This window comes from Chrysochloris asiatica, unplaced genomic scaffold (assembly GCF_000296735.1).
Source record: "Chrysochloris asiatica unplaced genomic scaffold, ChrAsi1.0 scaffold00111, whole genome shotgun sequence".
Lineage (NCBI taxonomy): Eukaryota > Metazoa > Chordata > Mammalia > Afrosoricida > Chrysochloridae > Chrysochloris > Chrysochloris asiatica.
In genome coordinates this window covers 263263-273784 of record NW_006408629.1, presented here as the reverse complement: position 1 = coordinate 273784, position 10522 = coordinate 263263, and the positions used below count along the sequence as shown (strand labels likewise).

General features: G+C 38.3%; 1 pseudogene; it reads left to right on the top strand.

Annotated features, from left to right (window-relative positions):
* The first annotated feature begins 1952 nt into the window (after positions 1–1952).
* The window catches only part of LOC102842759, a 192935-nt pseudogene continuing 184365 nt past the window's right edge, over positions 1953–10522 (top strand).

Genomic DNA, 10522 nt, shown 5'->3' with positions numbered 1-10522 from the left:
TCTTAAAAATTTCATTTTAATAAATATCTGCACTTTTGTTTTGTTTTGTTAGTCCCTGTGTGTCACAAATCATTAAACATTCAACTATTAACTGAAAGGTTGGTAGTCTGAACCCACCCAGAAGTGCTTAAGAAAAAAAGGTTGGTAATCTACTTTTGAAGGTGCTCTGGTAGCGTAGTGGTTACGAATTGGGCTGCGAACCTCAGGGTTAGCAGTTCGAAACTACCAGCTGTTCAGTAGGAGAAAGATGAGGCTTTCTGCTCTCGTAAAGATTTACGGCCTCAGAAACCCTATACAGGGTCGCTATGAGTTGAAACCAACTCCACAGCACATAACAAGAAGAACAATCTATTTTTGAAAAGCCACAATCAAGAAAACTCTTTGTGAAGTTTGATTCTGCACACATGGAGTTTTCATGAGTCAGAATAGACTCACGCATAACTGGCTATTTTTTGAGCTTTGTTTGGCTTACATGAAAAGATGAAAATGTGCATAATATACCTGTTATTGATGTATTTAATTAACTTACAAATTTTATTTTTATAGTAACAAGGTTTAAAACTCACATTTACATAAATATATTTTGCAAACAATATCAGTATTCTCATAGACCATTTTACAACATTCTCATAGAAGTCTGTCAAGAAACAATTGTATTTTCCTGGAATCTGAGCTGAATTTCACCAATTTATTTCTTCTCCTACCCAAGGTTATCTGATAAAGTCCATATCAATCATCAGATAATTTTACTCTATCACTGAAAATGTACATAGATATCTATCTCACTTTGTTGTTGCTGTTGTTAAGTGTTATCTAGTCTGTTTTGACTCATAGACAACCTCTATAGGTTCTCCAGCTCCCTGAAAAGTATATGAAGATCTCCATGTTCGTCTCCATTCCTGCTCACTTCACAGGTTACTAAATGCTCATGTAAGCAAGCCCTTTAGCTCAGTATGACATGGTCTGTGATTAATGTAAATGTCCATTTCACTAAGAGGTCACCTTTAGAAGTACATACTAATCTTGCCTTAGAGGATCTATAGCTTCATCTGAAGATACGTCATAATGATGATGCCTGCTATAGAGGACATAAGGTCTCTGAGTTCAGTGATGCCGGAATTGGACCTATAGATCCCTACTGGCCCCAAAAGTTCAGAGTATCACCTATGTTCTTCACTGTGTCCAAGAGCAAAGGAGGATGCGTTTTCAGGGATCAGAAGAGAAGGAGAAAGGACTGAAGCCACTCTGTTTCTTCATCAGCAACACTGTTTGCAAGAGGATTCTGGGATTTACCACTTCCAAAATGGTGGCTCAAACATAAATAATTCTGGTTGTAACATGGTAACTATAAGTACTTGAATCAAATTATTTTCTCATTTCTAAAGACAAATCTATTATGTAAGTTATCTAAAAAATGATTAAATTTCTTTATTACAAATCTCACTCATTCGTAATTCTATATAATAAAAAATAACAATCATGTAATGAATTTCAGAAAACAATTTCCATTCACATTAGCATCAAAAGAATAAAATACTTAAGTATAAATTTAGCAAAATAAGTGTAAAACTTGTACTCTGGAAATTACAATGTACAAGTGGAAATTCATCTCATGTTTCATTATGCTGTTGTTGTTGTTAAGTGCTGTTGAGTCAGTTCCAATGTATAGCTACCCTATTTAGGGTTTCCAAGCAACAGACGATAGGTTTGAACTGCCAGCCTTGTGGTTTGCATCCCAGTGCTGATCTACAGTGACACACCAGAAGTCCATTTTCCATGGTGTTGTTGTTGTTAGGTACTGAAGAGTCATCTCAGTACTAGAGGCCCTGTATACGGTTTCCAAGGAGTGGCTGGTGAGCTTCAACCACTAACCTTGAGTTCAAACTGACCTTGAAGTCCAGAGCATTAACCCACAGTGTCATACCAGGACAGGAAGACTTAATATTGTTGAAATGGAAATGTTTCTCAAGTTGACCAACAGATTCAATACAATTTCCATCAAGACCCAGGCTAGCAAAATTGATAAGCCAAAGGTATTGATAAAAGAATCCTAAATTCAAGTGGAAATATCAGAGACTCAGAATACTTAGAATAATCTTGAAAAACAGGAAAAAGTTTGAAAATTCACACTTACTATGTCCTGTAAAACTGTACAACTAATTTGTGCCCAGAGTATGGTTAAGCACTCCAGGAGAGAATCTTTGGATTGTGGTGAAGTCCCATATAAACCCCAAACTAAATTCATTGTCACAATGCGTCGACTTTGACTCATAGCAACCTAGTATAGGGTTTCTGAGGCTATAAATGTTTACATGAGCAGCACTTCTCTTCCATCTCACATGGAATGGCTGGTGGGTTTGATATGCCAACCTTGTGGTTAGCAGTCCAGTGCTTATCCTATAGCACCACAAGCGATCCTGAAGCCCTGTATACCAGGGAATAAATTACTACTATATCCCTCACCTACCCCCCTTTTATTTCCCCCTAACTTGTCAAAAAGTTGCAGTTCAGCATTCTGGTGTTGATAAAGCTGATAAAGCTTTTCATTGACAGTTGACAAAAACAAAATCACTCTCCATTGCATCTATTGCAATTCAGAGAACAATTGTTGTTGTTAAGTGCCGTGGAGTCGGTTCCAACTCATAGTGACCCTGCACAGGGGTTTCCGAGGCTGTAAATCTTTACGGGAGCAGAACACCTCATCTTTTTCCCGCGGAACAGCTGGTGGTTTCCAACTGCCGACCTTGAAGTTAGCAGTCCGATTCGTAACCACTACGCTACCAGAGTTCATTCAGAGAACAATAGACAAGGCTTATTTTAAGTTTGCTAAGAGAGTCTTTAAGGAGCACTGGTAGCGTAGTGGTTACAAATCGGACTGCCAACCGCAATGTCAGCAATTCAAAACTACCAGAGGTTCCACCAGAGAAAGATTGAACCGACTCCACCACACACAGCTAGCCAGCCAAGAGAGTATTTGACACCATTGCTGCTAACATAAAGGTGAGTCAAGGTAGTATGTGGAGTTCATTGTTTCATTAAAACAAAAAATCTAAAAGTATTGGCAAGCACCAGATGTGCTCCTTCTAAAATGCCTTTTTCTTCATCGAAGATGTTACCATTTTGAATATAGCTAACAGTTTCTAAAAATTAATCACAAATTAAGATTTTTTCACTTGTATTTCACATGCATGCACGGAATAGATTAAAACTGTTTCTATGAATATAACCTTACTACGATTCTCCAAAAGGGAGTGTAGTGGTTACACATTGGCCTGCTAACCATAAGGTCAGCAGTTTGAATCCAGCTTCTAGGTGGGAGAAACATGAAGCTGTATTTTCCTACACAGATGTATAGCCTCGGAAACTCTATTCAGGGTGGCCATGAGTCAGAAGTGAAGTGACTCGATGGCACACAAACACCTAGCACTACCAAGATTCTCCAATCTTATGGATTATGGTTTCTATTTTCATTATATTGACATTATGTTTTATTATATTGACAGGGTCATCTAAGGTAATCCTTAAGGAGCCTAGGTGGGTAAGTGGGTTAAGCACTGGGCTGATAACAGAAATGTCTGTGTTTCAAACCCACCAGCTGCTCTGCAGAAGATGAGACAGTCTGAAATAGTTTTACTCTGTGCTTTAGGGGCACTCCGACTTGGAATTGACTAGGTGGCAGTAGATAAGGCAGTCTTTTAGGGCTGAAAGAATCCCAACTATTCATGTAGTTTTAATATTTTCAAATTAAACCTTCAAAAAGACAATCAATATATAGAATAAGCCCCTTTTTATCATCATCTATATTACTTATTCAAGGAGTTCTGGTAGTGAGTGGTTATGAATTTGGTTGCGAACCTTAAGGTCAGCAGTTCGAAACTACCAACTGTCCCATGGGAGAAAGATAAGGCTTTCTGCTCCTGTAAAGATTTACAGCCTCGGAAACCCTATACAGGGTCTCTATAAGTTGGAACAGACTCCACGGCACACAACCAACCAACCACATTACTTATTCAGTAGAAAAATGGCCGGCTACATAGCAATGAAAGTGAATCCATTTCCTTTTCTCTAAAAGATGATGCTATAAAAGATTACAAAAACCAATACCTACTTACCATTCCAAGACTTCCTAAAAAGACATATAAAATAAAATGCATTTATCTCATAGAAACTTGAGTCCTGGTGTGGTGTTGTAAGATTAGCACTGGACTGCTAACAACAAGGTTGGCAGTTAAAATTCACCAACCATTCCTAGAAAACCCTATATGGGTCGCTATGAGTCAGAACTGACTCAAGGTCACTTAACAACAAATAAAAACTTGAAAGAACTGCTTTAATTTATTTTGCTTAGAAATGTTTAAACATTTGGTAACTGTTCAAATTTAAACAGAACTTACATAACTGATTCGGTTTACTCAAAGAATATAAATTGTTATTAGAAATACCACTGGCTTTATTATCGTTTTTTAAAATCATTTCACACATGGCAACTGAAATATGCTATTTCTCAACACCTAAAGTAACTGTTACATGTGTCTAAAAGATCCTTTAATTTATTCTTAATAATTTAAATCTTTTCTCAGGGTCAAAGGTATATTTTGTATGAACTTCCTTTTAAAAATTAATGTTGTGAAGGAAACAGTAAAAGTCAAGTTGTTTGGGAGTATATTAAATTATATACTAGTGAATGGTGTTAGAGAGATGGCTTAAAAATAAATCGCCCATAATACCTTTTAATAAAGGAGCTAAATGTACTTTCTTATTCTGTGTTAAAAGTAGCTGCATATTTGGTGCTGTTTGGAATCCCATTTGCCATGTATATTTTGATTAATATTATGCTGGGTAATCTGTACTGCATGGTCTAGGTTCAGTAACCTCACTGTAAAATAATGAGCCTTCAAGGATAAAAAATATGCTCACTATAAAGTTGCATATTCTGAGAAGCAGTGAACATATTCAAATGAAATGAAAAAATGAGGTTTTCACCCAGTAAATTTGCTCGAAGTGAAACTTACATTTCTCAATTTGTATTTAGCTGTCAGTCTGTGCACTAAAACCTGGACTGAGCTATCAACCTTTTGCATATGTTTTCTATAAATACCTTTTCTTCTCTGATTCAACTGCCTTAGGACTCTGCAGAAGTAGTGGTCTTAAGGGAGCTTATAGCAACTGGGATGCAGCCAATGACGGTGAGTTCATACACTAAGTGGCATCTTCAGAAAAGGGCCAGCACTCATATTTTATGAAATATGTAACATGATTTACCCAAGGTTGTCAGAAGAGATGAATTTCAGCCAATGCAAGGTAATAAATAGTAATATGTGCTGCATATATTTGACTTATAACCCTTGGCATTTTGAAACAAAATTCTTTTGAAGAATTCATTTTGTACATCATAAACTTTTCTATTGTTTTTTTCCTGTTTGGGCTGTCTTTGTCTTAAACCTTCTTATGAAAGTATTATTCAAAATTGTAAATGAAGCAATATTTTTGAGAATACTCACTTAGGACTTTCCAGGCAACACTTGAAATAGGAAAGTTAGTAAGGTAAGAAATGGTTGACTTCATTAAATCAGAACAGAGAGAGAAAAAAAAAAAAAAAAGCAATTAAGTTGTTTGTTCATGATTATGGAAAAATTGTTATTAAAATTTAATGAATTTGTTCTCAAGAAAAACTTAGTATTATTTGGAAACAGGAAATAAAGTTTTTTTTATGTTCATTTTTATATATTGGTCGTGGTGTTGGTGTGCCCTGGAGTCGTTTCTGACTTATAGCAACTGAGGCTGTACATCTTTACAGGAGCAGAAAACCTTATCTTTCTCCAGTGGAACCACTGGTAGTTTCAAACTGCTGACCTTGAGGTTCGCAGCCTGACTCAGCTGTGCTAATGCATATATGATTTTTTTTTCCCTAGTTAGAACACTTTCCATTACATATTAAATGGCATGCTTTACTGCTATCCATTGAATAATTATTACAAAATCGTTTGGATCGTCATATAGTTTTACATTTCATTTTACATTTTCTTTTTCATTTTTCTTGCTACACATTAACTAAGCCATTATTTTTAGCATTGTCCACAGAATATCTTACCTGCAAGTACCTAACTAATGTTTACCACAATATTATAACCACACATAAAGCCCATCACTTTAAAATCTGTAACTGATTTTTTTGTGGGAAATTATATATTTTCTAAAACACCTTTAGAAATAGTTCAAATTTGAATTATGCTCATAAAACATAAAATGAGCAAAGATACATACAAACATATGCAATTTTACTAAACACACATGTACTTGCCATGTAATGTGGTACTGTCCCTGAAAATGTGTCTGCTTTTTAACAGGTAACTCCATTTGCAAATTCCTCTTAGCATATTCTTTTGAGTTCACAAAGGAAACTTCAAGCTGGCCCCTGTAACAACGCCCCAGAGAGTTAGCATTTGCAATAGCTCCTTACATCTCAATAATAGAAAACAAGACTTGGAAATAGATATATCTTCTCAATCTTATGAGGAGTGTGAAGGTTACTATTTGAATTATTCATTGAAGAGGGAATAGGAAGATTATATGACCACAGTCCACCTTTGCAAAGGAACATTTTAACGTCATTACAAAACAAAACAAAACAACAAAAAAATCATATTATGCCTGTGCTATGGTGCTGAGCCATGCGGTGTATAAACTGAAATGATTTGAATTGCCCTCTATAAATATCTAATTAAAACATAAATGAATAGCTGTAAGACAGATAATGAGCATCTACTTATGTAAACTACACACATATTTCCACAAATACGTTAACCAGAGATGAAAATGTACACACTATGTTTAATTAGACAATTTTTTTTTTTAATATAAGCTTTACTAGACATGGAAGTAATAGAATCTGAATTTTAATAGAAGAAAGAAGACTCACATTAGAAAATAAACTATATTTTTCCATATTTATCCCTATCCAAGTGTCATCAATTTATATATAATAAGTAACCATTTCATCATTTCTTAATATGTAAGGTTTTGGCATAGGTTAGCAATTTGACTTTGTGTAAGCTTTCCGAAATGAAGATAAATTAAAAAAGGAAATTAAGAAGATTGTGCCTGTGTTGACATTCAGGTTAGCTAATGATTTTGCTTTCTCTCTTTAGCTGTCATGGAATGCCATTTTTCTTAGAAGAACAGAAGAAACTCTACAGGAGGTGCATTCAAGGATTATCTTCATAATGTAATAGATAGGGATTCAAAAGTTTATTATTACTAAGCAGAATTTTTGCTTTTTCCTTTTTTTAGTCCCCTACTATGTTGGGCACTGGAAGAACTGACATGTTACAAGTTACAACCTCTTCTTTCAATTAACTCTTGTTGGAAACAATAAAGAGAATCTGTCTAAGAATAAAAGTAATGCATGCTAGCTGCAGAGTTCTGGTGTGGTGCTGTGGGTTAATGTGCTGGAATACAAAGTCAGTTTGGACGAAGGTTAAAGCTCACCAGTCATTCCTCAGAAACCCAAGACAGGGTCACTATGGGTCAGAACCAATTTGATGGTACTTAACAACAGTAACAACAATGCTAGCTACATTAATAGAATTTACAGAACGATGACCTAAAACAGAATGAAGATTTATAGAATGTTTCCCAGAAGGAATTCACAAGTAACAAGAAAATAAGACAAACAACAACAACAAAACAAGAATATGAAAGTTAGGGTGATTTATTAGTTTTCCTAGGTCTGCTATAACAAAGAAGCACAAAGTACCTGGCTTTAAACTGTTACCAGAGTCATTCTGAAGGAGTTGCCAACCCCACAAGGGTTGTAACAAAGGAAGGACTTTTATTGTGCTGGCATGTGGCTCAGTGAGGTGGTCTGTTGCTGGAATGTGAACTCCAGGAATGAGGCATGAGCCTGGGGAACATGTGGGCCAGTGCCTATTTCTACAGGCCTGTCTGGCTCATTCCCCTCTTTGAGGCCCAAGCACCTAGATAGCTGACTTGTGGGCCTTACTTTCCTGGATGATACTTTCTAGGTCAGTGGGCATGGGCTGATAGGTATGTTGGCAGAGTATGTGGGAGATAGTTTTCTTTTTTACCATGGTTTCAACTAAGCTTTTAAGCGTTTTGAGAGCTAATGGAAGGAGGCATGAGATGAACATACATCCCCCTATGATGATCAGAAGTCCTCCCACCAGAGTTTTAAATTCCCCCAAGGCTGAGAACCAGCTTCCCCACAATGATTCTGGACTCCATCCGTGCCAAGTTTGTATGGGAACATGTGCTCTGCCTGCATCCTCCCAGTTGTTTTGATAATTACTTTTCCCACGTCATCTATTTCCAAGCAATAATTGGTCAGATTAAACTTTCCACACACCTCACCTTCTCGTGCCAACATGTAATCTAGAGCTAACCCGTTCTGACAGATGGCATTTCTGATTTTTGTTTGCTGCTGGACGAAGACTATTAGGGCTTGAGACGTTTCATTTGTAATGATTTCAACAACCACTTGAAGCTGAATTATTCGGTTTAGCATGTAAATGGGAGTTCAGTAGCCCCAAGACATGTCCTCCACCCAGGTGGCAGGCCTGTAGTATTGGATTATTCTTTCAGGTGGCCATTCATCATCTTTCCAGTTCCCGATTTTATGTTCCATTTACTGCGGAACTGGAGGAGTATACTGGATATCCTAGAGCCTCACCTTCCTTCAGCGGCAGCAGGAAGAAAGAAGGTCTTATGGTGCCCAAGAGGCGCTTCCGGCCCACTAATCAGGTAGGTATGAGTAAACCTGGCTTCCACAGATCCAATAGAAAGAAACCTGTGGGTGCCCTCCAACCTCCGATTTTTCCTGTATTTTTCCAATAATCACGCAAGGTGGGTAAGGGCTGGATGGGATTCTTTTCAGCTGAGGCATTTCCCGACCACTCACAACTTTTTGAGGTTTCATTATACAATTTCTATCCTATGAAGTTAGGGTGATTTATTAGTTTTCCTATTAGTTCACCCACGGGAATGGTGAAAATTTCCCCCCATTGGACAACGCAGTGCTGGACCCACAATAATGTGCCCCAGTGTCCATGCAGTTGTCCTTATGAATGGTGGGACTGGAGGGCTTGTGGGCGTTGGGTCAATAGTTTTGTTTTTCCAGGTGTCTGGATCTATTTCTTGCGCTACCCAGGGCCATTGGTCTCCCCTTAACGTTCTCCCACATGCAAAACATGATGTTACATTTAAAATTTCTGCGATATGTCCTGCCAGTCCTAGGAAGAGGTTTTCAATTGATCTTCGGACCTTGGGGAGGGGCCAGGTGATTTCCTCATAAACGGAATGAAACACTGGAAAGTCTCTTTGGGCCGGCTCCAAACCAGTTCCCTGATAAAGATCTTAATACTGGGGTCCATTCCTTTCCCTTCAACAGACTTTTACTCCCTCCGTCCACTGCGGGTCCTGGGGTTGGGTAATGGTTAGTTCTAGTGGGTTACACTGATGGGGCTGACACTCGGGTGTGGCCACTACCCCCTTAAGGAGTACCTGTGTGTAATTTGATGGTTTTTGCCATGTTGCCCACTTAACACAACTCCAATAGGCACATGCACTCCCACACCCTGCACTCACTATACAGATGCAAATGCGTTCTAATTGATAGCTTCTCTCCCAGCCTAATGAGTCACAGGTGAACCCCTGGGAATGAATTAGAGCTTGACAGGCGTCAAGTTTTAAGGTTACCTGTCTGGGGTTTCCTTTTGCTTCTGTTTGTGCTATAACAGGCCCCTCACCAGAAAATATTTTTTGGCCCAATTTTAACTTTGAAAGCTACCAGGGTGGGGGGGTACAGCTGGGTCATAGCAAACATGAGTTCCTTCTGGGGTGTTGCATATGGAGAACTGGGTGGAGTTATAAACACACTTCCCTGATTATATCCCCTTACTGTGGTAGTATTGGTAAAACAACAGGGTTTTGGCAATGGTGTGGCCTGCTCGAGTTGTCTGGATGCACCTATTGCAGTCACCATTCCTTTTTCCTGATGCCAGCAGGAAAACTATTAAGTCCATTAATGTGAAGATCCTCAAGCTTAGGCCATGCGTCGACCAGCCAGTTTCAAGGATGTAGCTGGAGCAGGGCATGTTTTCTGTTATCTCAGCATGGCTATGGTGGGCTGCTCGGAATTCATTTTGTGCTCGGAATTCATTTTGTACTTCCAATGATCGCTCAGGACAGCTCGCTTTAATTGGCAATGATGGACCCATGTGGAGATTCCTTCGACCTTGGCTGCTACTGGGGTGGTCAAGATGATAGTCAGCAGTCCCCTTCACTTGAGTTTCAGTGAGGTGAAATTTCAGCCCTTAACCCACACCAAGTCACCTGAGCTGAAAGAGTTGTTGTTGTTAGGGGCCATCGAGTAGGTACCAAACCATAGTGACCTTATGAACAACAGAATGAAACACTGCATGATCCTAGGCCAACCTAACTACTGTTGCCATGCTTGAGTCCATCCATGCTGCCACTTGCCTGATCCATCTTGTCTTCCTCTTTT